The following is a 26,015-nucleotide window of genomic DNA, read 5'->3' as shown; positions in this document are numbered from 1 at the left end:
CTCAAGAGATGTGGGTTTTGTTGAATTCAGGATATACTCTATGCCAAAGCTGCCAAACATAGTTTCAATGATCCTAAGGTTTCGCTCTACTGGCCTGCGTGGGAAGAAAAGCTGGACTTATACCCCTTGAAATGTCGAGGACTCAGAAGTCCAGACTGGTCCGTGCCAGACCCTCTGACATGTAACTGACCTCAGCTTGGGCAAACAAGCCCAAGGTATAATATTTGTGAATGGACAATGATGACAGAGAAATCTATGCTCTACATAGATCTATGCTTTCTCTCTCTATATATATTTTATTAGACGTTAAATGTTTTGATATCCTCTACCATTAATAAGGAGTCATAAAGTTACTGTTGACTGAATATTCCTGAAAAGCTGATAAAAAGGCCCATAATATTAAAACACACCTAAATTCACCTGAAGACTTTGCTGTAATATGTATAGCAGACTGAATTCAGATTAGTAAACAGTATTTCCAGCAAGCTAAAAATCTTCCTGATCTTTTACAGTAACTAGAGACACACATACACACACAGAACTTTTTACACTATCTACTTTTTCCTTCTGGTCTTTTCACTTAACATTATATTGGTGAATATCATTCGTATTACTGCATATCATTGTACTTTGTCCATCTTTGTGTTGTATACTGTTCCATTTTATGAAAAGATACATATTACATGCTACTGTTGATGAGTGTTTGGGGAGTTTACAGTTTGTGGTGCCTTGGGCAATTTCTTGGAGAGCATCGGTACACGTCTCAGTGGGCATATACTTAAGAGTTGAGGGGAGCTTGGATGGCTCAGTCTGTATCTGACTCTTGATCTTGGCTCAGGTCATGAACTCATGGTTTGTGGGATTGAGCCCCACATCAGGCTCTGCACTCACAGTGCAGAGAGCCTGTTTGGGATTTTCTCTCCCTTTCCCTCTCTGCCCCTCCCTACTTGCTCTCTGTATATCAAGAGAAATAATTTTTTAAAACATTGAATTGCTGGATTGTAGCATGCACATATTTTCAGCATTAGTGAATCTTCTATAAACAGGCCACCAGGACAAGGCAAAAGTCCATATTGCATTTGTAGTGGAGGCTTCAGGGTGGCTAAATTGTTGCGGTTCAATAAGCTCCAACAAGGTAACATATGTTTGTGGTAATCCCAAAGACTACAGAAAAAGATGTTCACGTCTCTGGCTATCCATCCCTGTGTCCTAAAAGCCTGAGACACAGAAGCCAATGAGTAAATGCACTTACTTGGAGGTTATCTCATACATTTGTGCAGGGATATTGCTAACTTTAGGCCCTTCACCTTCTTGAACTCACTCAATTCAGTTTCTGTTTCATTTGCTCGACTGCTTTAAGAATTCCCAATTTATGTAAGTATAATTCCTTGTAAACATTAGAAAATATAGGTAAAATAAAAAAGGAAATTACAAATCCTGTAATTTTGTAATTTATAAGATTTGTAAGATTAATCTTGAAACCTTTAAATGGCCTTGGCATCTTGTGTACCAACAAATATACTGACAATCCTTCATGATCAGATCCCTATCTCATGCTTTTCAATCCCACCCTCATTCTCTGAACCACTTTTATTTCCAGAAATATATGAGATTCCTTCTTATTCTGGGACTTGAATACCACCTTTCCCCAGGCCCTTCCTTTGAGGGGGTATTATGTACCTCCTTGTATAAGACAGAAAAGAATCAGCGAGAATAGATCACAAGCAAATGTCACACAGGAAAACCAAGTTCACAGCCACATCTCTGTTCTTTCAGGCTCTTATTTAACCATCATGCTTCATCACCCTTCCTTTCCGTGGTAAAGATTTTCCAGATCTCCCAAAATTCCTTTGTGTTCCCATGACCACTGGTGAATATAATACTGAAATATTCTACCTGCTTGCTTAAAGTGTTAACTCTTTGATTTTAAGACACCTCAGGGTCTTTAGTCTTTAGACTGTCTTTTCCTTATTATATCTAAAACAGCTCAAAAAGCCATTTGTTGTTCATTCATTACCTGCCTGAATTTGCTATTTGTTTTTTACTCTCGGAAACCAGATCAATTATGTGTTGGCTTATTTCTATTTTAAAGTTTTTATTTTTAAGTAATGTCTACATCCAACGTTGTGTGGGGGGGAGGTAGCTTGAACTTACAACCTGGAAATTAAGAGTCACATGTTCTACTGACTGAGCCAGTTAAGTGCCCTGTGTTTGTTTATCTTTTTAAAAAGTTTTTTTTTAATTATTATTATTTTAATTTTAGAGAGAGAAGGGGCAGGGAGGGACAGAGGGAGAGAGAGACAATCTTACGCAGACTTCACATTCAACATGGAGCCTGACGTGGAGGAGCTTGAGCTCATGACCCTGAGATTATGACGTGAGCCAAACCAGGCACCCCTGCTTACATTTTTATTATCTGATCCACCCTGTGGAAATGGGGGTTCTGCTGGCTTATGCAGCAGTGTTTCCCCAGCAATTACAAGTGTACCAAGGACATAGTAGACTCTCAATGAACAATTCAAGGAATAAATAACAGACATTTATATACTAATGAACTACAATTGACAATGTTACATTAGTTTCAGGTGTACAACATAGTACCTCAATGAGTCTATATGCTATGCTACACCTCCTATAGGTGTCACTATCAAGCAACACTATTACAATGCTACTGACTATATTTCCTGTGTTTTACCTTTTATCCCATAAGATTCATTCCATAACTGGAAACCAGTATTTCCATTCCCCTTCACTCATTTGACCCATCCTCCACCTTCCTCTCCCCTGGTGATCATTGAATGAATAAATGTATTATGTAACTCCATATTTGTATCTTTTACAAAGCCTTGGATTTCATCCTCTTACAAAATTCAGGTAGGAAGGAATAAGATTTATACAGTTGATTTTTCCTGAAAGAAAATAGATAGCAGCCCATTCTCTCCAAGGGTGTTACTGAATGCTTATTTTATGAATCTGATATATGAGAATCTTGTTTAACATTAAACTATCAATTATTTAATTAATTTTTTTGAGTAATACTTTCTGGGATGGCATACTATTAAAATATGTCAGGTATTCCAATGGTGATGAAATCACTCCTTTTTATTTAAAATTTTTTATTTTTTTGAGAGACAGAGAGAGGCAGATCATGAGCAGGGGAGGGGAGAGAGAGAAGGACACACAGAATTAGAAGCAGGCTCCAGGCTCTGAGCTGTCAGCACACAATCCGACATGGGGCTCAAACCCACGAACCGTGAGATCATGACCTGAGCCAAAGTCAGATGCTCAACTGATCAAACTACCCAGGCACCCTGAAATCACTCTTTTTTATGCAGGGCACAGGCATTTCATGTGAAAACCTTATGCTGAGGTACATTTGTTCAATGTGGTGGAAACTCTCTCACCAGTACACTGCCTCAAGTCCTATTGTGTGTCTCCCTAATGCCCCAAATTACTGAGTAACAGGGAAGGCAGAATGTGTGGTCTTCCATGAAAAACAGAGATTGAATGGATCCCAAAGAATTGCCAATCTCCCCCAGGTCACCAAGGAAATAACCATTTCTTTCTTTTTCTTTTTCTTCTTCTTTTCTTCTTCTTTTCTCCTCCTCCTCCTCCTCCTCCTCCTCCTCCTCCTTCTTCTTCTCCTTCTTCTTCTCCTCCTCCTCCTCCTCCTCCTCCTCCTTCTTCTTCTTCTTCTTCTTCTTCTTCTTCTTCTTCTTCTTCTTCTTCTTCTTCTTCTTCTTCTTCTTCTTCTTCTTCTTTTTCTTCTTCTTCTTCCCCTTCTTCTTCTTCTTCTTCTTCTTCTTCTTCTTCTTCTTCTTCTTCTTCTTCTTCTTCTTCAAGTAAGCTCTACACCCAGTGTGGGGCTCCAACTCATGACCCCAAGATCAAAAATTGAACACTCTACTAACTGAATGAGCTCTGCTCCTCAAAATAAATATTTCTTGATGGCACGAGGTAAGTGAACTCATTGTGGCTGGTCAGTGAGGCTATGGAAGCTTGATAAACAACAATAAAGATAAGGAAATAAGACTATTAGTGAGGGAAGATGCATCATCTCTCTATATAAAACATTATGCAACTAGTCTACTCTTCTTTAGAATATGGAGGGCTGCAAACATTTATAAATACCAATTTTAACAGTACTGTGTCATTCTGTTAAAGTCAACTTTTTTGCATCATCAAGGTGGCTCAGTCAGTTAAGTCTGACTTTGGTTCAGGTCATGATTTCACAGTTTGTGAGCTCAAGCTCCACATTGTCTCAGCTGACAGCTGAGAGCCTGGAGCCTGCTTCGGATTCTGTGTGGGTGTCTCTCTCTCTGCTCCTCCTCTACTCACTCTCTCTCTCTCTTAAAAATAAATAGAAACATAAGAAAATTTTTAATCATCTCTATTTTATAATATGGCTATATATCCTCAACTTCACATTGCAATCAATAAGGTAATTCCAAAATAATTTTAGTTGTTCGTGTTTTTCTGAATGCAATAACATAAAATAAGATAAAAATAATTTACCAAATTAACATTCTGTTGTGAACTTTTCAGTTTAATGTTAGCAAAAATTACTTTAAATGGGTTGCCTTATTAATAGATTGTTTATTAATTCTATTCATTTGATTAAGAGTCTTTTCTCATTCACATTTTTCAGTAATACTGTTTGTATAGCATTAAATGTTTGATGGTAATATAATTCTCCATACATATTGGAAATTTTAAATTTTGAAGTTTCATTCAAGCATTTAACTATTACTGAACATCTATTGAGTACTTGATACTCTATTGAGATTTAAGAAGATAATATCTGATTACCACATTCAACCGGTAGGATAAAGACATTAATAATTTATAAGGTAGTATGAGAAACTCATACTGAGACTCAGACTAAGGTATAAATAAAGCAGCATTCAAATAATTATAATGTACTGAAATAACAAAGAAACATTTACAAATGAGGTGACTTTGACTAGCATTCTAAAGAAAGAATAGAATTCTGATCAAGATTTAGAATATTTCAAGCTGAGTGTTCAGACATGGATTCCTGAAAGAGAAAGGCTTCTACAGGGAACCCAAAGTGGCTAATATGGTTAAAAATAAAGGCATGCTAAGTAGCAGATGTGATTCAGACAGTTATGAGTGACCAGGCTGTGAAGGAGCCTAAATATCACACTCATGAATTTAAATTTTGCTCAGTAGACATGGAGAAATAACTGATGGGACTTCAAGTAAGGGTTATATATCATTTTTGGAGCAAAAATAAAACTTGGGGTAATGAAGGAAAACTGGCTTGTTGCAAGGGGAAAAAACACATGAAGAAAATTCAGGAATTGAATGTGGCTCTTCAGATGAGAGACATCGAAGGCCAGCCATTGTGGATAGAGGTCATATAAGGGCTACAAAAGTCTTGCCAGAAAAGATGTTATTCTCAGAGGTAGCTAAATTTAGATTCTGAGGCAAATAGTTGAATTTTCCTAGAAAGTGTGTATTCCCATCTTCACATTCCAACATTGCTATAGAACTTATTATGTGCTCACTCATGACAGCAGGTGAACCCACTATCTGGACAGTTCTCTCCAATAACCAAGTATGTTAGACCGAGAGTTCTTACACATTACCAAACAGAGTCATGTGAAGGAGTTGTTATATCACTGGTTACTTAGATACACCTCCAGAATTTCTGATTATATAGGTAAGGAGTGGGACATGGTAATTTGTCTTATCAGCAAATATTCTGGTATTGCTGATGCTGTGAGTCTGGGGACCACACTTTGAAACCACTAATAAAACTTTGAAGATTATGAAAACATAAATCAAAGAAAGGGGGGAAAAGCCTATCATATACTTCATCAAAAATATAGGGATGTGTTAGAAAGATATCCTTTATAGAATTTTGAAAAGGAGAGCCAAATAATAAAATAGCATAAAAGTCTAAATATAGAGGGATGCCTGGGTGGCTCAGTTGGTTAAGTGTCTGACCCTTTATTTAGGCTCAGGTCATGATTTCACAGTCCGTGAGTTTGAGCCTACTTAGGGCTCTGAACTGACAGTGCTGAGCCTGCTTGGGTTTTCCTCTCTCTCTCTCCCTTTCTCTCTGCCCTTCCCCAGCTGTGTTCCTTCTCTCTCTCTCAAAATAAATAAATAAACTATAAAAAATCCAAAAATAGAGGTTAAATTAATAAAATAACATATCCATAACTGGATAATATATAATAATCAAAATAATGTTATATAGTCATATATATAAAAATAATAGATGATAAATTAGGATAGAAACTGTGTTTCTTTTTTTTATTTTTTTAATTTTTTATTTATTTTTGAGAGAGAGAGAGAGAGAGAGAGAGAGAGCATGAGCGGGGGAGGGTCAGAGAGAAAGGGAGACACAGAATCCGAAGACAGGTTCCAGGCTCTGAGCTAGCTGTCAGCACAGAGCCTGATGTGGGGCTTGAGCCCACAAACTGTGAGATCATGACCTAAGCCAGTCAGATGCTTAACTGACTGAGCCACCCAGGTGCCCCAGAAACTGTCATTATTTTGAAATAAAAATCTGTCTCTGCTTGTGCACATGTACATTTATAAATACATGTATACAACAAAAGACTAGAAAGATATACCAAAATGTTAGCAACAATGGCCATCTCTGTGTGGAGGGATTTATGAGTTATAATTATCTTCTTTCACTTCATATGCATTTTCTCAGCATGCCACTAAATGCAATTAATTTAAGGTCACACAACTATCTTTAATATTGATGCAAGATATGCATTTGGGTTGTTACAAAAGACAAAGAACTGACATCACCATCACTAACCCAGCAGGAAATAGATAAGGTATTTTGATTTATTAAATTTTCCCCAAAGGACTGGCTATATTGCTGTGTTCTTGGCCACTTTAGGGACACAGAAAGACTTCATAAAACATGGAAACTGTTTTGAGTTTAGTTGACCTTCCTTCCAAACAGGAGGATGAAATCCTAATGGAAGACCTTTGAACAGACACTCATAACCAAATGCATGCTAACCATGAGTAGCCGGTGTTAATGGCCAGAGGAAATGGAAATAGTTCAGGAAGGGGCCAAACCCACATGAAACAGGGAACTAGGCTCCTTGAAGGAAAAGAAGTAGAGGCACAACCGAGACAGAGGATGGAGCAAGCAAGGAAACCTGGGGGAGGGAGGTGGGGAAGATTTAAGGTTCTTGTGGCATTTCAAATTATGTTAGCTTTACTTTCACACAGAATTGAATTTAGCTGCCAAAAATGAATCTCTTCTTTCTTTCTTTATTTTTTCTTTCAAAATAGTATTAAATTTATTTCAACAGTCTGTCTGAGCTATTCAGTTTTGTTATGAGCTGATGAAAATCCATCATCAGCCAATGACAGACTCTGCCTTTCCCTCGCTCCAATTTAAGGCCTGAGTACAAGCAGCTAAAGCATTCTTGTCAAAAGTCAGGCATGTCAAAGGCAAGTCTTCCTCCACTAAGATTAAAACTTGGCCTCTATTCCTACAGCCCAGAGTCACCCATCAAGAAATTCACTTCCTTGTCACCTTTCCAAGTGAAGAGCTGTTCATTCCACCCTAAAGGTGTGTTAATGTCCCTGAAGCCAGACACACTCTGGCTCTGATCTCATCTGTCCCCACAGGCTAATCAGCACCAGACTTGATCCAAACTTGACCGAAAGGCCACAGGGAGTAGTGATTGTTGCCATTGCTCATTCCGTGAACTGTGTCTTTCTTTGTGTGCGATTGAGATTTCAGTAGGGATTTTTCCAAAAATCTACATCCTTTATCTCCTCGCCACTGTCACCATATGGCATTTTTAGTCTGCTCTACCGGAATCTAACAAAGTGCAGTATTCGGTACTTGCCTTAGAAAACCTAGGGTAAGTTAAAATGCTGATAATTGAACTCCAGCCAATGCCTGCAGTATCTGAGTCCCTGGAGATAGGAACAGACAATCTGGAGTTTGGAAGGACCTCCTCAGGTGATTCTGAAGCAACTAAATTCTGAATACCACTGACAAAATGGCTAAGCATCTGAGTATCCAATTCAGATGGTTCTAGGACTTGATGATTTTGTGCATTTGGGAAAATCTCTCCCTCAGAACCTTCATTTCCTTGCCTATAAAACCAGGCTAATAATACTTGAATTTGTCCTATAGTTGTGGGATTCAATTATATGTAAACCACTCAAGCACATAACAAGTCAATAAGTGTTAGTTATTATTATTTACTGTGATGATAATAGTATTTGCACATATGGCAGAGTGATGAAGAAATCATGGATTTTAGAGTAAAACTGAATTCAGATTTTACCATTGATATGTGTGGCTTTATATGAAGAGGACAAATCCTTTTTAAAAAGAGTATTGATTGAGTGCCTATCATACTATTCTTTGGCAGTTATTTATGAATGAGATAATGATGTTGCTTCCTGTCATGATGCTTATAATCTAGCAATAAATAGAAACAAGTAAATAACAAAACATACCCACAGACAAACACATATAACAGAATAATTGCAGAGTTTGGAAAACCTATGGACAGGTGCCTGGGTGGATCAGTCAGTTGAGCATTTGACTCTTGATTTTGGTTCAGTTCATGACCCCATGGTCATGGTATCAAGCCCCATGTGGGGCTCAGTGTTGAGCATAAAGCCTGCTCAAGAGTCTCTCCCTCTGCCCTCCCCCCAGTTGTATGCATGCACACAAACATAGTTGGGTTCTTTGGGTCTCTCTCTCTCATTCTTGCAAAAAAAAACTGTTAAGAAAATAAAGGAGATGTTTGCATAGAAAGTTCTAGAACTAGGTGGGACAAAACTTTGGATAGGGCAGCCCAAAATATTCTCTAAGAAGTTCACATTTGAACATCTCCTGAATGACAAGAAGGACACAGCCACATGGATAAAGATATTTGGTACATGCATTCAACATGGCTAAGGGAATATTTTCCAGGTTTCTACTCTATAAAAGTATGATTTTCCTATATTTTATCCTATGGAAGTATATGACTAGGTTCAGCTCACTTCCCTAGCAATATTATACTAGAAGAAAACTCTCTTTCCAACGGCAAACAGACATGAAAGTTCAACAAGAAAACGGTTGGGTGTAAACTTTTCGACCAAAATTCCCATCCTAAATTACATTTTTGATGATCTTAAATTTATAGAAGATAAACATTTGACTGCATGATCATCATAAAGCCCCAGACAAGCTATTTCCTGTTCTTGTTGAAGCTTGCTTAAGTGGAAATCCTTGTCATTCTTAAGGTTTCTTTATTTCACCTCACCAGTTCATGTGAAATGATGTCTTCCTTCTGTTCAGAATTTACTCAGGACATAGTTGAACAAACCACAAATATGGTCTTTGCCACAGATGCATTGCTCAGAGTAGGCTTCCAGATGTCACCTGTATGCATAGTAGAAACCAGGTGAAACAGGCAGTTAGGAAAAATGGAGAGAAACTGACATAAACCAAAATCTAACTCATGAATGTAATTCAATTCCAATGTAGCCCCTACAATTTTGAAAGATTCTGAACAGCTTTTTTCCCCTCAACTAATGAAGTATATTTTAAAACTATTAGATCAATGGCTCTCAATTTCTAGAGTATATTGGAATTTCCTGGGGGACCTGTCTAAAGCACGAATTTCCAAGCCGCATCCTGGAGTCGTTGAATCAGAAGCTCTGGGGTAGGGCCAAAGAATTTGGAGTTCTCAGGTGATGCTGATTCTGCTGATATTTTGAATAATCATTGCCCTAGACAAATCTTCCTATTCTAAATCTTTTTATTTAAACAAATGAAAGCTCTGATTTTAGGGTGTTAATGAGTTTATGTTTTTACAGATTTCAGTTTTTAAGAAGATATATACAATTAGATGATGTTTGGAAATAAGGGTAGGGAAAAGTCAAAAGCCCACTTTCAGTTTCGGACAACTCTTAGACCCAACCCAGTCTCTGAGTTCACTGTGGGTTTAGCTAGGGCGTGGGTTTTGATGGGGCTCAGGACACACTACCTCAAAATTTGGCACCTGGGCATACCGAACGTGTTAAACAGAAGGAGTTTGAGAGGATGGCAGAAGCAGAATGATCCCTGTGAACTCCTCTTCCCTTCATTCTTTTTCCCTGAAGTGTGTTGGAAAACCCTCCTGTGAGAAGGATCTTCTCTCTGGAGGTAAAGAGACACAAGGAGATTCCAAACAAATAGGCTTTACTGAGTTTACCACAAATTACCTCATGCTTCTAACAGGTCATATTCTCCGTGGCTGTGAATTCTTTATCAAATCTAACATAAAAGTACATCAGTCTGGGGGTGCCTGGGTGGCTCAGTTGGTTGAGCATCCAACTCTTGATTTCAGCTCAGGTCATGATTCCAAGGCCATAGGTTTAAGCCCATGTTGGGCTCCATGCTGATTGTGGAACCTGTTTGGGATTCTCTCTCTCTCTCTCTCTCTCTCTCTCTCTCTCTCTCTCTCTCTCTCTCCCCCTCTCTGTCTCTCTCTCTCTTTCTCTCCCTCTTCCTCTGCCCCTCTCTTCACTCACACACTCTATTTTTTAAAAGATTTTTATAATCTTTTTTAAAATATATATTTGAGGGAGAGAGAGAAAGAGAGAGAGAGAGAGAGCAAACAGGAGAGGGGCAGAAAAAGAGGGTCAGAGAGAGTCCCAAGAGGCCCTGTGCTGTCAGTGCAGAACCAAATGCAGGGCTCGATCTTACAAACCAGTGAGCTCCTGACCTGAGCCAAAACCAAGATTCAGAAATTCAAGTGACTAAGCCAAGCCACCCACCCAGGCACCCCCTCTCTCTTTCTAAAATAATAAAGAAATAAATAAAAATAAGTAAAAAATAAAAATAGATAAGTAGTCAGTCTGATTCTTTAGGTCTTTATTTCCTAGTGAAGTCTCCTGGGTCATGTAAACCTTAAATTAAGTTTGCATGCTTCTCTTCTGCTTGTCTGTCTTTGTCCAGTTTAAAGTTCAGGTGCAGGGGCACCTCAGTGACTCAGTCAGTTAAGCGTCCTATTTTGGCTCAGGTCATGATCTCGCAGTTCGTGGGATTGGGCCCCATGTCAGGCTCTGTGCTGACCACTCAGAGCCTGGAGCCTGCTTCAGATTCTGTGTCTCCCTCTCTCTCTCTGATCCTCCCTTGCTTGTGCTGTCTCTCTCTGTCTCTCAAAAACAAATAAAAAACATAAAAAGAAATAAAGTTCTGGTGCAGCCAGGGATACTAAGAGATGTGAGTAAAGTTTTCTCCTTCTCTACAGCTGCAGCTCTTTGTGGTTCAACTTCTCTCTCCGCCCTGTACTGCCTCTTTACTCCCAGAAACGTGTTGGTCTCTAGAGTTCTCCCCTACTAAATGCTTTCTGCATGGAAACGTCTGCCTCAGCCTATGGGTGAAAACTGGCCAACACTTGAATGGGTTGGTGGTGACAGTACTTTGTGGGTTTGTTGCTTCATGTTTAAGGTCACACAAACAGACGCCAAATCCTTGCCCCCCTGACAAGAAGCAGTTGTTGTCAGTCAAATACTACATAAAGTTATCTGCATATAGATCATCCTGGTTTGACTTAAACCAGGCAAAGTCAAAATTCTTAGATGGCGGTACCATTGTCACACATATTAGATATCGTGGCAAAGCACAATAAATTTCACAGATTATGATACTTTTCTCCTCTCCACTGCCAACTTTGCTTTGTATAAAGATTGATAATAGTTCTCTTTCATTTAGAAAGAAAAATGAAAGTTAGGGAAAACTTGTAGATAATCTGGGCAAATAAATCCTGCTTTCAAATACTTTTTAAAATATGAAAAAAATTTAATGTTCTAAACCAACTGCTGCTTTGTAAATCCTTCTCTCCAGTCCATATATTTGGCCATTCATTTGGTTAGAGAATTTAGTTCTTAATTGCATTCAGAATGTTTATAATTTGCCTTTCAAAGATACTTTGGCCTATTAAAAATACCGTTTTTTATGCCAGCCAGTGTGACCTGTGTGTGACCACAAATGTCCCTAGAGAAGGAGCTGACCTTTGCTGTTCTTTCTTTCTCATTTTTTCCCTGAAAGCAGGTATCACATCTGTCACTGCTTGGCCACAGTAGACTGTGCTAATTAACTTATAAATTATGTTTATGGGCACCGCTCCTCTCCTGTGAGGCAGGCCTATTTGTTTGTTATGTTACATCAGAACAGGGTTAAAGAGGGCCACCGATTTTGCATAAACACTGACCTAAATGTTTGGACACTGGAAAGCATGTACTGCTTCTTTGTATTCCCCTCTGTGCTTTTCTGTAACTGGGGGTCCATGTGTGCGCGTTGAATGATCTGAATAGTCAAGGGAGGTATCTTTGTACACACTGGTGGGGCAGTTGAAGGAGCAAAAGGGGTTGGCTGCGAGACCATGAGAAACATGTCAGCACAGAGGATTAGGGGAACAAAATTCTGACTTTATTTTTTCCCCATTACCTACCAAATTTTACTGCCCCATGGCCCATCCTTTAGTGCTTAGCTTTGAGTTGGCTAGTAGAGATCTGGCTGAAGCAAATACCCTTCAGGCATGTTTAGGATTTGAGAATAATAACTATATTTCCTCTTCAAATGAACAGATTTGAAGCATAAAAATCCCATCTTTTGAGAAGGTATTAGCCCTGGGGGAAGGGCCTAAGACACACAATGGAAAATGTAAGCTTAAGTACAATTAGCGTTTGCTATATCTTAAAGAACAAATAACAGAGTGATCTTGATGTACCACTTGCTCTAACCAAATCCAGGCAGTATTGCAGGACTAATTGACCAAAATGTGAAGATTTAAAGACCTTGCCTAATTTCATTTGGATTTAATTATAATTTATTTGAGAATCAATCTTTTCCTGCCCAGATATGTTTCAGTGCTTGTTGAATTAATCTTTTAAGAAAGGATTAACAGACGTAGATAGAAGTATTCATCAAGGCTAATTTTGAAACACTAATTGTCATATTCGACAAGATTTCTATCAGTTGAAGTTGTGTATCAAATATAACCTCCAAATTGAGTGATGATAAAATATAAAAGTCATCAATATAATTCACCTGAGTTAGCAAATTCTTATTTATGACGCACTGCATTGAAAAACAAAAGCTTGATGCAGTATAGTAGAGTGTGGTCTGAGCTGAGCCAGAAACCTGCTACATAAACAAAGATGAATTATCCAGGCTCTCTAAATGCCTAAAACTTCATTTCAAAATTGGGAAGAATAATAGCTACTCTAAGTTCATTGACTTTTTAAAAAGAAATTAATATAATGGAGTATTTGAAATATTAGGCCAGGGCTATGGAACTATACTAAGACAAATACCAAATTATCTACTAATATAGTTTTATATAAAGCTATAAAACTCAAGAATTTGATCACCTACAAAAATATACATTTTGCAAATTTTTACCTAAAGATATTTCTTACATACATGAAATTTCCTTGCAGTTATACTTCTCCATTCTAAACATATTTCCTATTTGAGCATCAAGTACCCCTGATGCTCTTGGTGAGTTAGTGGTAAATGAGACAGTAAGGCTTTGTGTTCAGTAATAACTAAAAAATTGAAATTGAAATTATTGAAGAAGTTACTTAAATCGGAGTGCTCTAAATAGTCTTTAACATTTTGATGAAAGCATAATAGTGAATTTATTTAACCATCAAATAAAATCAATGCACTGCTTTTCCAATGATCATGTTCACAGAAAAATGTAGGCATCCAAAGAAGCGTGAACTTCCTAGAAGTCTTAATTATTTCAAAAGAAAAAGTTTTAAAAATAAAGCAAAGACAAAAACAAAAACTCAAGTATCTAAAGACAGTGCCATCTTGAAATGAAGACATATCAAATTTTTAATAGAGTACAACTATATATATATATTTGTATATACATATATACATACACACACATATAATATAAGAGTGATGTTAATGTTATCAAGGGACATTTCCAGGGACGGGCATCAAAGTAAAGTAATTTGTCCCATGGAATGGAAGCAAACTTTTTGTTCATGTTTATCTTATTTTGTTCTAATAAATTTCATCTGGGTGAATCAGTGAGATTTGAAGGCAAAGGAAAAATAAGTTCTTTTGACTCTTTATCCCTTTTTTCCTTAAAATGTTTATTTTCCAGTTGTGTCATCTTTATTCTCTTTGATAGCGATTAATGTGAAAAGTGGTTACCAGGATCTTCATGATTAAATGTCGTATTTGTGGTACTTGAAGAAGAAAGCCTTCATAGCAACTTTTGACACAATTCCTAGTATAAAAGGATGCCCAATGTGAATTTTCCTACTGTCTCATTGTTTGGACTGAAAAATGAATCAAATACACGGTACTCACCCATTCCAAAGCTCAGTTAGGCATAGGATTGAATTAGTTTTGTTGTTATTTGATTATCATCCTATTGTTATTGTTAAGCCTGAACAAAACCAGGGTCTACGGTATCCTATTGGTGATACTGGTTTTGCCATCCTTGGCTCATCTTCCATATTGAAGATATTTTAAGGGTGGGTAGAGCTCAAAAATCCATATAAAGAGCTACGTAGAAGCAAATTTCAGTCTACACACAGCAAGGCTAAAGAACATGTTTCCCATGAACCAGATATAAGGCAGCTCTAGGCAGTTGACATCCAACTCTAACAAAAGATAGGCAGCTGAAAGTGCAGAACTGCCAGAGGGGAACACTTAAAATGGGCCTGTCAGAAAATGTCTTTCTGTGTCAAAGAACATCAGTAAGAGGATTCCTCTTGAGATATATCAGCAACCCACAAAAGTGTCCACCTCTCAGTACGCTTACACCATCAGAGCTATACCAGGCATGTGCCTTTCTGCACCTTCCCTCATCTTTAGTCACCCTCTGCTTGACCCTGTGGGGTCCTGAAGCAGAAGGAAGGAAAGAAAGAAGTGATTGAATGAAGGAAGACAGGCAGCCAACTCTGCATGTATGTGTGGTATAAATTTCCAAGGATGAAGCTGGCTCAGCCCAAAGAGGAGTACATAGAAGGCGCTCCATTAATAAACATATAATTCATTCTTCTCTTTCCTTTTTCTCTTATCTTATGTCAGTGCTCACCCTCTATACAACTTTTCAACATCAATGCTACTTTTCTCATCCTTATTAATTTTCTACTCTGATAAAGGAAGCCACTCAAGTGGAATCATTGAGCTCTCTCAAAGTATCAGCACCTGTCTATCTGCCTATCTAAATATCTGGATAAATTTTATGAAGACCAGAAATCTTATAATAGAACTTAGCTTCAATGAGAAGCACTGAGTCAAGGAACAAAGAGTTGGAATGGAATTTTTCAAACGAAAGAACAGGTCAGGAGCCATACAGATGCAGCAGACTTAAAACCTGAGTTTACAATTAACTGCCTTTCTGGTCTTATTACAAACAGTTTTTAATCTATTTTGGCCTCAGTTCTTACCTCCTGTGCTATTGTGGAACTTAAAATGCACATGTAAATGAACAGCACAGTTACTGGTTGGGAAGATCTCCACATACCCCTGCCAACATGATTATCATCAACATCAACCACATCTTCAGAATCTAAATATTAATGATATATTCTTGACAGAGAAGAGGAAATGTATGCTTTGTAAGGTAATATTTATCAAGCTCGGAGCGCCTGGATGGCTCAGTTGGTTGAGCCTCCGACTTCGGCTCAGGTCAGATCTCACGTTCGTGGGTTCGAGCCCCACTTCAGGCTCTGTGCTGACAGCTAGCTCAGTGCCCGGAGCCTGCTTCCGGTTCTGTGTCTCCTTCTCTCTCTGCCCCTCCCCCTCTCATGCTCTGTCTCTCTCTGTATCAAAAATAAATAAAACATTAAAAAATTTAAAAAATATATTTATCAAGCTTGACAAATACTAAAAGGTACCAAAGGAATGAATAAGACATGATATTTTAGAAGAAATATCAATCTGTACTCATGCTATTGAAAGGTGGAGGAGCATTCTTCAGAAAAATTATAAATGAAACAACTGTATCCATAATTATAATCCTCCCTTTTTGTCACCCTTTCCCTTACTTTAGATACCAAAGTCTTTTGGATTCCTTAAATCTTTCTCTGGGATAAATAGTTTGACCAAATAATTTTCCTGGAGATATAATAATGGTGGAACTTGCAGTATGATCCATCTATAATACCTGGGTTAAAAAAAACTGATTTCTAAATTAAAAGTTTCAAATTCTAATTATGTAATATGGCCATTTGCAAGGCAGCTGAGTATGTGTTACAGAAGGAAAGCTTTCTTCAAATCTAAAGTCATTGTAACAGTATTCACTTGCTTTGACCCCCAATAAGGCAAGTCCCTGTTTAAAGCTTTGTTGAATAGACTTCTGGTTCCTCACTTAAAATCTATTCTGCTTTTGTCCTTATCAAATCCTGATTTTATACTGCTTCTCCACATGCGCAAACAAAAACCTACCTTTCCCTCCTCTCTTGCAGTAACAGGTGGACAGGTAGAAAGTGGAAGCTGTTAGGTGAGAAGATGCAAGAAGGCTCTTCAAGAGCAGGATGGATGGGAATTTTTGCCTTCCCCTTTCCTGTTTCTCTGCCTGAAATTCCATTATGGTAGCTGGAATAACAAAAGATATAAAATAATTTTAAGGACTGAAACCATGTATTAAAAATGAATAATAAAAAGTTGCCTAGATATGGACTCACCCTACTTGCCCTTGACTAAATATTTTTAAATTCCTTTTGTGTGAGATAAAAATAAATGTCTATCTTGATTAAGTCACTGTTATTTCTGAACTTTAACCCCTACCTTTTAGGAGTATTTTACCTATATGCAATGTGTGGTGTCACAATCAAAACTGGCTTAGATGGAAAATGTAGAGTCTAATCATTGAATGTGGAAACAGGCTAAGTGAGGAGACAGAGCTACAGTGGCTGTTCATATAAGACACAGTATCGAGGTGTCTAATCAGTTCTGTGTGGCAAAGTAATCTAAGCAGCCAAGAAATATGCAGAAGACAGGTTGGCAGTAGCCATGGTTACTGAAAATGTGACTCTGTACAAAAACTTGCTGACAAAGAATAGAGTCTTGCTCAGTTGTAGTGGACTGAAAGGAGTCACAAATTTTTTGAGGCATTTTCTTTGCTCAGTTGTAGTGGACTAAAAGGAGTCACAAATTTTTTGAGGCATTCTCTTTTAAGAGGAGGGGTCCATATTTCTGCCTCTTAAATCTAGGCAGGTGCTTTGACTGCTTTAACTGACAAAATATGACAGAAATTATTCCTTGTAGTTCAAGTCCTCACCCTTAAGACACTGGCAGATTTTACTCCCGGACTCTTAGAAGGCTTATTCTCTGAACCAGAGTCACCATATAAGAAATCTAACTCCTCCACTGAAGAGACCTGTGGGGGTTCAGAATGATACAGAGATGGAGCAGAGCCCAGCCCAGCCTTTCAGCCAGGGAGCCATCCCTACTAATGAACTAGGCAAATGAATGATGCCAGATTGGACCTCCCAGACAAGATCAGCTGTCAACTGAATACCAAATCAAAATCACGGGGAACAGACTTGCTCCGCAAAACCAAGCCCAAATTCCTGAGCCACAAAATCATAAACTATGATAACATAGTTGTTTTAATCCATTAAGATTTGGGGCTATTTTAAATGCAGTAACAGAAAACTGTAAGTGAACCAGCAAAAACTAAGTGCAAGAGCCAAGACTCAAGAAGAGACAAAATATCTTGCTGGGGACACCAGAGAACTAGTAAAAATATAAAAAATGTTATTCTATTTGGACCAAACCTGTGGAAGAGAAGCCTTTTAATTGTGGGATATATACGTATTCTTTTTAGTTAATTAGCTTATAATACTCTAGGTCCTGGATCAAATAAAGCTTATATAAATAAATGGGAAAGAAAAATACAAGAACCCAATGCAAGAATCCAAAGTCTGAGAACATAATAAAAAGCTCCACCAACCCATGAAAGGAAATTCTACAAGGAATAGATGAAGAATTGAGATAGGCCAGGGTTGGCCCATGGAAGTTAGTAGTAGATTCAACTGTAGGGATGCATAAAGAGCTGAGGCAGGAAAAAAGAGGCAAGTGATCGGGTATAAAAGGTGGAGTGTATCAGCAAATTGAATGTAAATTGAGTTATATTAGTAAGAACTGAATTGTCAGGAGAAAAGGGAAAGAGGGAGTTGAGGAAACACCAGGTAGCTAGTAAAAGAAATCAAGAAAGTATGAAAGTGACCAGTGAAAGTAATTAAGTTCCTGGAATATGTCTTCCACCCCTCCTACTCCCTGACTATGGCAGATGTAAGAGGACTTTTGTCTGGTTCAAATATTTTGTATCTATTTGCAAGATGAACTCTAGGGAAGATATGATACCGCTTATCATCATTAAAGTGTGCCCAGTGGAATCCCCAACAAAATGGTAGATGAAACAACAAAGTAAGCACCAAATGTTTTCTCATGACATCCTAGGAAAGAATAATTGCCATAGGCTGTGAGTAAGGTGGTGGACAGAGACTGCAGAGATATTTTCAAAAATATGAAATGCACTTCATTTGGGCTCACAGATAATCAACAGAGAGGCTCTTGTATGAAAGTTACTTTTCTTTTTTTCCTTTTTTTAAAAAAATTTTTAATGTTTTATTTATTTTTGATACAGAGAGAGACAGAGCATGAGAGAGGGAGGGTCAGAGAGAGAGAGGGAGACACAGAACCAGAAGCAGGCTCCAGGCTCTGAGCTAGCTGTCAGCACAGAGCCTGACGCGGGGCTCAAACCCATGAATGTGAGATCTGACCTGAGCCGAAGTCGGAGGCTTAACCAACTGAGCTACCCAGGCACCCCTGAAAGTTACTTTTCAAAACAGAAAAATAATTATTATAAAGATCCAGAAATGTTTAACAGGATATGAAGGCAGGTAAGTGGCTGAAGTTGGAGATGGAAAGCCAGTAGGCACCCAGATGTCCTGACCTTCTCTTCACACACTTGTTTTATTCCTCCTCCCCTGCCCTAAGTTAGTCGGGTTTTTTTTTTCTTCCATTGGTGGCAAATAAAGCTGCCATCCCACAGCACCTGGGCTCCCATTTTCTCTGCTCAACAGATGGATAGCCTTTAAGTCTCAATCCCAGCTTTCCAGGAGAAAGACCAAGGGAAGATAATTTATGTTTTATGTCCACACTGTTCTACTCTATTCAAAATGACCCAATTGCATGTATATATGTGGCAGCAATAGACCCAAGTCTGCCAGCAGGATGAGCAGTCCTCAGAGAGAAAGAATTCTTATAATCTGGGCATAGCACTTTATCTATCTATCTATCTATCTATCTATCTATCTATCTATCTATCTATCTAATGTGTGAAGTTCTCTATTATATCACCATAAACACTATCATTTAGGAGATCTGTGCCATCTTATAGTTATAAAACTTTGCAATGTCACTTAAAATTTATATGGGTCAAGAACAGTCTCAGCAATGTTTGGTTCACATTATTCTTTGGATTGCTTTCCATAGGTACACAAAATATCTACACTATCCTACCAAATTATCTGTGATGCAGGACTGTCTTGTCAAATTCTTTGACCTTTTGTTTTTCTTCTATCTCAGTTGATTTCCATGCTGCAGATTTTCTTTTTTCTTTATTTTTTTAATTATTTGAGAGAATGATAACAGTAGAAAATATGAAAAACAATGTATTGTTTTATTTCAACCTTACATACCTTTATTGTAATCCATATGCAGAAATAGACCCTGGGTTATTTTATTTCCTAAACTAAAAAGCTTGTTTTTAATTTTAGATATTTAAATATGGATCTAAAAAAGAATTACATTAGTCCATTGGTAAGAAAAGTTTCTTTTCCAAAACCACTTAAACTACTGTGTGCTTATACTATGGTGTTCACAGTAAAGATAACTTCCGAGTCATTTACCTCACCCTGATGTGGTTCCAGAAATCTGCACATAGCTATTACCTTTGTAACCCAAGAGGCTGTTCCAGTGAGTCAGCTTTGGTCTTTTATTTGGAATAGTACCACTGAATATATCATTTGGGCTTTCATGTGGTTCTGTATATGTCATTGTTGAAATGCATTGCCTTGCTTTGTTCTGCCTGTTGAAGTAAAAACTAACCAAGCCAAGGTTGGACAAGATCACACAAGATGATTCATGCATAGTAATAGTTTGAGAGGTGTCTGTCTTTGTACTTGAGAATGCCAAAGACATTTACAGCCATGATGGTTGTACTCAAGAGCAGTTCATTTTTTATTCTAATCATCACTTTTAGTGTAGTAATTCAGCAACCTCAGTCAACTGAGGCACTTCTATAGCTGTGAGATGCTGGAACATTAGAGAAAGAAAATAAAGTATGAATGAAGCACCATTTATGATATATTTATTGACCATCAACTACTCTTCTCTACTTGATCATACTCGAGTCTTTTTGTTTTTCTTTTTCCTATTCTGAGTTTAGATTTCTAACTTGGTTTATGTCTAAGGGACAGGAAGGCTGAAATTCGAAACCCCACCCGGTTCACTGTCCTTTTCCTTTCTGTGACTCTGAAGGGAAGCTGAAAACTTCAGTAACACCATGTTTCAATTATTTTTATTTTAGACCACATGGGCAGACACTGCTCACCACTGTTTGACAGGATATTGCTGTGTCTTCTTGGTAGGGGTCCACTGCCCTTCAAAGAGAGAGAATTGGATTCTTTTGACTCTTAAAAAAAATGTTAGCCACACACACTCAGACAACAGCTCACAGGGATACATGTTTGAGTGAGAACTTTTGAATGAAGGGTCCTTTCTAGTTATTTTCTCTTACCGAAGGGGGAAATATATTACTTCTTGTGAGTTCTAGGGGCTCAACTTCTTAACATTCTGAAAGCTATAGATCCATAGTCACTTACCTAAAACTTCTGAGCTCAAAGATAATTCAGAAATCAGAATTTCTCAAATGGAATGTACTACTGTTATATAATAACTAAGATTGATCTGGGAAGAACTATAATAAATCCCATTAATAATTCTTCAATGAAATATTTGGGTATTCATACTAAGGAGGATGGATAAAGATTGATAATAGTGTCATGTCAATTCTGGGTGGGTTTTCTACAAATCAGTTCAAGCCGCATCCAATTTTACTCCCTTATAAATTACAAACATTTTGGTGTTCAGGGTTTTTTTTTTTTTTTTGGTTTTGGCACTAGAAGGAGGGGATGCTGTACCTAAATTCGTAGGTTTCAGGCATATTGTAGATGCTCCCTACAGACTAACAGAAACAACTCACTGGTTGAATGAAGGGTTGGTTAGTTATAATAAATATGTGAATGAGTGAATGGACAGTCTTTCTTTTATAAAGTAGAAAGTAAAGAGGATAGCATATTTTAGGATTTTATAAGCTCTCTAAACATGAAACCAAAATGTGAAAGTAAAATTGTCTCAGATGAAGCAGGTTAGTTATTTTGCTAGCCATCACTGCATAAAGCACTTGGGGCCAGGGTACTCAGAGTTCATATTAGAGTCTATGTGTACTCAGTGTGCTTCTCTCTCTGATTACATTCTTAACCTTTCTTCTTAAAGCTTTGTGTGACCATTAATTACAGGTTACCTTTTAACACAGGAAAAAAAAAACCATGATATATCAGAAAGTAGATAGTTACGAGTTCAGGCTATTCTTCTACAAACACAAATATCGCTTTGTTACTTTTTGTAAAGCCAGCACTGAGTCATAAAAAAAAGATCTTTTGGTTTATAAAGTTTGTCACATCCCTTGTCATACTTTCAGTTGAAAAGTGTTCTGCACATTTAAGGGGTTGTTATGCTTTGGAGATTTATTTTCTTGTATGTTTGATGCTATTCAGAGAAAGAATATGAGCAGAACAAGAAAGCACGCTGGAACAAGTTGTGTATGTGATCTTCACCTGGGAGAATTCTCATGGCATGAACTTGCCGTGCAGCTGACTGCCGGGGAATGAGGACTTCTCGCTGCCTAGGTTGCAGGTCAGTTACGCCAGAACTGTGATCGGGATCTCCAGGTTTCCCAAGGACGTTCTTGAGTTACATCCATTGTCTCTGCATGTCCCATGGCATTCCTTCCCATTCTCAAAAAAATCCTGGCTTGGATGAAAAATGCTATAATTACCATAATTAACAAAACTTCTCATTTTTTTAAAATGCTCATGCTTTTCCAGCAAATTCATCCCTTCTCTCAACCATATGATCGTATCACAGAGTGAACATTTCTGGTTGAAGTGACTATTTTATGGTTTTGTTTGTTTGGTTGAGACAGAGAGAGACAGTGCGATCAGGGGAGGGTCAGTGAGAGAGAGGGAGACACAGAATCGGAACCTGGCTACATGCTCAGAGTTGTCAGTACAGAGCCTGATGCGGGGCTGGAACCCACGCACCGTGAGATCATGACCTGAGCAGAAGCCGGATGCTTAACCGATTGAGCCATGCAAGTGCCCCGGAAGTGACTCTTTTAAACTCAGTTTCCTAGAGAACAGTTAGCCCTCGATGGAAAGCATTAGCTTATTTTAATTTTCTTTTTAAAGTGTTTTCTTTTTCCCAATCAGGGAAAAAAAAAAACCTTTGACTTCACCCACAGAGACTCTTAAAATATGTTCTTACCGTTTACCAAAGTCTTTCAGTTAAGCACCAATTTCCCCATGGAAACAAAGTCAGCGGAACTCCAATAAAAATGAGTATATGTTCAATGTGGCAGAGGAACTGAACACTCCCCAAATGTTTGCATTGCAAGGCCACATGAAAAGGCATCTTCTTCCCTCCTCGCCAGCAGGTTTCAGCATCCCTACAGTCTGCCAAGATTAATAGAGGTGTAAAAGCCATGTGTTCAGCATTGAATTTGTTTATTAAAGAGGGAGGTAGGGAGACATAAGTGCTGGGAAGGAACTGTTGAAAGGTAGGGTTATTCTGTTGCTGATAAAAGAGAGAAAAAAAATTTTTTTCCACTGGGGAGAAAATAGGGATTAGCTAAACAGATTGATGTTTCCACTTTTATCTACAGGCTCTACAGATATGTTTACTAGCATGATATATGACTAAAACATTCAACAGTGGAAGGGAGGTGGGCAGAGTAACAGTAGCATCATTCTTTCTTTCTTTCTTTCTAAAAAGAAAAATTATTTGGGCATTCCAAATACTACTAGATGGCTTCAATCACAGTGCCCATATTTCATGATTAAAACTGGAAAATGAATCCATTGGCTAACTTTGTTGGTTCCCAGAGACACATCCATTTACTACTAAACAGATTAATCCCCTTACCTGGAGCTGGAGACAGGTATATGAACTCTACGGATTTTACCAGTGAAACTAACAGAATGAGTCTTTGTCCAAAAGAAGGGAGTTTTCTCAACACAAACTTTACATGGAATCAGTCCAGACCTCACTCCATGTTTGAATCTAGCAGGATTTGCACACACGTACTGGCTGGGAATGACTACTATCCCATTAACTTTAGAGGCACTGGAGCAATGCTATCCCAATTCCTCTTGACAGATCCTAAAGCACTTTCATGAATGCTGGGACGGCTCTGCACTGAAAGTGATGACCACACTAAACAAAGAAAACAAAACAACAGTACTGCTCCCAAAAGAAGGGAATGCCTTCTCTTGTTTTAAAATGAGACGAAAATAAAGTTCCAACCATCTGGCCTCCCAAGAGCCTCATGTCCTTAGGGTTGGCTGGGAAGATAAATTGGTAATCTGTTGACTTAGTAACTCACAATTAGGATATATGGTTGGTTAACTATAAATTTATTATCAGAACATGAAGACACAGGGCAATGCAAGAAAATTCTAGATGTGTAGTAATCTTAGACTAAGATCTTTTATTATTTTTTTATTTTTTTAAGTTTATTTATTCATTTTGTGAGAGAGGGCAGAGACAGAGAGAGAGAGAGAGAGAGAGAATCCCAAGCAGATTCTGCACTGTCATTGCAGAGCCTGATGTGGGGCTCCATCCATGAGCCATGAGATCATGACTTGAGCCGAAATCCAGAGTTGGACACTTAGCCCACTGATCTACACAGGTGTCCCTCAGACTGAAATCTTTTAGTTCAAACATATCACTTTTTTTTTAAAGGAGGAAATAGGTGACTCAAAAACTGTGCATTGACTAATCAGGAGCCAGGAATTATGTTCCTCAGTTCTACCAACGCCCTATCCAGTGCTTTCACTCTTTTATGCTTTATTCCAAGACAAAAAAAGAAAAGAGAAAATAGTCTGAGTACCAATGTCATGGATATACCAAGTAATCAGGGTAACAAGGAAAAGAAAACAATGTTCACAGCCAGAGAAAAATGCAAAGGTAGCTCCTGGCCATAAATACAAGAGAGAAATACTCGAATAGGATGATTTTCTTCTCTGACACAGCAGGAAAATTATCTAAGAGGAAGTCAAAAGTATGCAAATGTGATTGGGTGCTGAATGCAAAGAACTTTGAAACAGATTCTGAGCAGAAGCTGTGGCTGGGGTCTTAATGAAGCCTTGCTGGATTCCAAGCCAAGGGGAAAGACATTCTTATGTCTCAGGCATTTACAAGGGTTGATGACTATCAGACAAGGTCAATAGGTACAGAGGTACTCGCCATTTTATCCTCACATTTCCAGTTCTTCTGCAGAAACTAAAAATACCTCCAGTGAGAAGGTTTTTTTCCCTTTCTTTTGCAGAGTTTTGTAGAAAATCCCTATTTCCTTCAGTCTCCATCAGCCTCAGTAACATCCTGCCTTGGAATGTAGTGCTAACTTTCTTGTCACGTTGCCCAAGAGGAGGAAAAAAGACATGAATGAGTGCTTTCAGATGCCTTCAGGGCGGGGTTCAGTTATTTGGAATGATAGAAACTCTGAGGCGGAAGGAGGTTTAGAGGCTGTTAGCCTAGTGGTTCTCAACTAGAGGTGGTGGTTTTTGTTTTGGGCAGAACATTCAGCAGTCTGGACACATATTTGCAGGGAGTCACAACTGAAGTAGGTAGAGTCCAGGAATATTGTTGAACACCCTACAAAGCAGAGCACAGCCCCCACAACAAAGAATTTCCCCCAATTGACTTTGGTATCTAGGTTGAGCCACTCTTCGGAATGACTTTTCATGATAAAGGGGTGTATGGATGTTCAGTGAAATTCAGCCCAATCTTAAGCACTGGTCTCTTGACTCCTTCTCCAGGGGTCTTTTATAATAATATAGTTGGAGCTACTATTTGCTCTGTTAATTCTTAAGGCTGGTTCAAATTTTTCTTTTATAGTACTCAATATTTTTTAATATTTAAGAAAGGTTAAGGGAGCTGAGTTATTCAGTAGGCTCTTAGCTTCTCATGAGCATCTAGTGACAATGAACCCGGAAAGGCCTGTGACTTTAAGTTCCAGGCCTGGAACCAATGATACATATACGATGTATGGAGTAAACTGATCTCGAATTTAAGAATAGTAATTGAGAAACAAACTCACCTTCTCAAAACAATGGGAATATGGAATATTGACTCAAAATCAATCTGCTAGATGATTCCTAAAGAAACTCTCATAAAGAATAGCATTTCTCTTTCTTTATTGCTTCTTTGTTGGCTTTCTGTGTAGGGAAGATAAACAGATCAACAGTCCCCTTTGTGTAAACTTGCAAACTCCCTCTTCTTTGGCCAGTATGCATCCTCAGAACTGTGTAACTTATTCATATAGTTATTATAATAATTAAGTATTAATTATTGACCTAGTTGCATCCCCCCAAAATTTATTCTGTGACAAGTTACAGAAGATTTTAGCCCCAATCTGAATTTCCCAGGTTTTAGTGACCTCATACTTTCCATTATGTTCAAATTGTGTAAATGTAAAAGCCTCCCCTTCTGAAAAGGGAGAAACAACATGAATTTCACACATTTGAGCTCTTCTCAAGGCGAGGGGCCTTCCAGGTTAAGGGGAGCAGAAATTTTACCCCAAAACCTGCCTCTTTGGCATACAGATTATTCTAGGCTAATTATGTTTAAGAAACAACAGACACCACTCTGAAAACTGAGAAGAAATATTTATACATGTAAGAGG

The 26,015-nt window shown here is 38.1% G+C and overlaps 1 long non-coding RNA gene across 2 annotated transcripts; it reads left to right on the top strand.

Moving 5' to 3' along the window:
* Positions 1-5,591: 5,591 nt before the first annotated feature.
* Positions 5,592-23,646, top strand: LOC115300742. 2 transcript variants are annotated; one of them, XR_003912813.1, is made up of 4 exons: positions 5,592-5,686; positions 7,503-7,576; positions 21,829-21,967; positions 23,489-23,646. It is a non-coding gene; the product is annotated as an uncharacterized LOC115300742 (long non-coding RNA). The 2 variants fall into 2 exon arrangements; XR_003912812.1 differs by lacking the exon at positions 7,503-7,576.
* Positions 23,647-26,015: the final 2,369 nt, after the last annotated feature.

This window comes from Suricata suricatta, chromosome 9 (genome assembly GCF_006229205.1).
Source record: "Suricata suricatta isolate VVHF042 chromosome 9, meerkat_22Aug2017_6uvM2_HiC, whole genome shotgun sequence".
Taxonomy (NCBI): Eukaryota; Metazoa; Chordata; class Mammalia; order Carnivora; family Herpestidae; genus Suricata; species Suricata suricatta.
The sequence above is the reverse complement of the archived record's forward strand: the minus strand, read 5'-3'. Positions and strand labels throughout refer to the sequence as shown.